Raw genomic sequence first — 1,162 nt, 5'->3', positions numbered from 1 at the left:
TTTGAATCAGCAAAACAGGTTTTTTAATGGAAGGAGCTTATCTAAGCAGAAAGCAGAGAATCATTCCCAAGGAAAGAGAAGCAAGGGATGAGTGCAGAGGGATGAATGGTGATTGCACAAGAGTTGGCAAATGCAAATATTTCCAAATATAATGGCATTAAGTGTTCATTGTGAAATTAGATCAGCTTTTTAAGAGCTTCAGGGTGAAATAAAACACAGTATTCAGCTAATTAGACAAAGTTAAAAGATAATGTTAAACACTTTTCCTTCAAAAAGTATTTGTCTGCACAACCATGCATTTTAATATAGAACTGCTGGAGATGGCAGTGTTATCGAGTGATCTGCCATTAAAGGAATTATAATTCAGGTCTTTTTAATTCCCTATTGTGGAAATCTTTAAATTAGAACATATCTAAACTGAACAAATCTGTAGTTCTCCTAAGAACAATGCTGACGCAGTTCTCTGATGTTCATTAAAAATTGTTATGCCTTGATTTCTATATAATGGGATGTGAGGAAATTTGACAATACTTGCTGGGTTTGGTGCCCGACCCAGCTTCTTACTAAAGCATCTGCCCAACATTAAACATGTAAGGACTGTAATCAGAGATGGCAAGACTCTTGATGGGCTGAGATGGACTGAAACACGATGGCCTCTACTTGCTGTCCTTTACTTTGAGCATCACGAGTCAAAGGCTATCTTTTTTAAAATATAATTCAAGTCATTAGTCATCAAAAGTGTATCGAGTTGAGAATATTAAAACTGACATGAAATGAATGGTTGCTTTGATAACTTGCATCTGTGCATTTAAAACCAGGCCTTAGTCTTGCATATGCTTATCGGCTGTTAAAAGTGCATTGCTCAGCAACTTTGAGGCTCTTTAATAGACTGTAGCAACAAGAAGGCTTGCTGATGAATCTCCTCTGTAATTAAAAAATATATATTAATCAGAGGCAGGAATGTTGTGCACTTTCAATAGATACTTTATAATCATTCACTAACATAAGGCAATTTAAATGCTTTTTTTATTGAGCCAAAGGAATGTAACATTTAATACTTGTTACTTTAAATACTGTAAGACAAATAATGTTACTATGAAGAGTAAATATTTCTATTCTGTTCTGTTTTAACTGTTGTTTTTTTTTTTTCTAAAACTTTTTG

Source organism: Meleagris gallopavo, chromosome 13 (genome assembly GCF_000146605.3).
Source record: "Meleagris gallopavo isolate NT-WF06-2002-E0010 breed Aviagen turkey brand Nicholas breeding stock chromosome 13, Turkey_5.1, whole genome shotgun sequence".
NCBI lineage: Eukaryota > Metazoa > Chordata > Aves > Galliformes > Phasianidae > Meleagris > Meleagris gallopavo.
The sequence above is the reverse complement of the archived record's forward strand: the minus strand, read 5'-3'. Positions refer to the sequence as shown.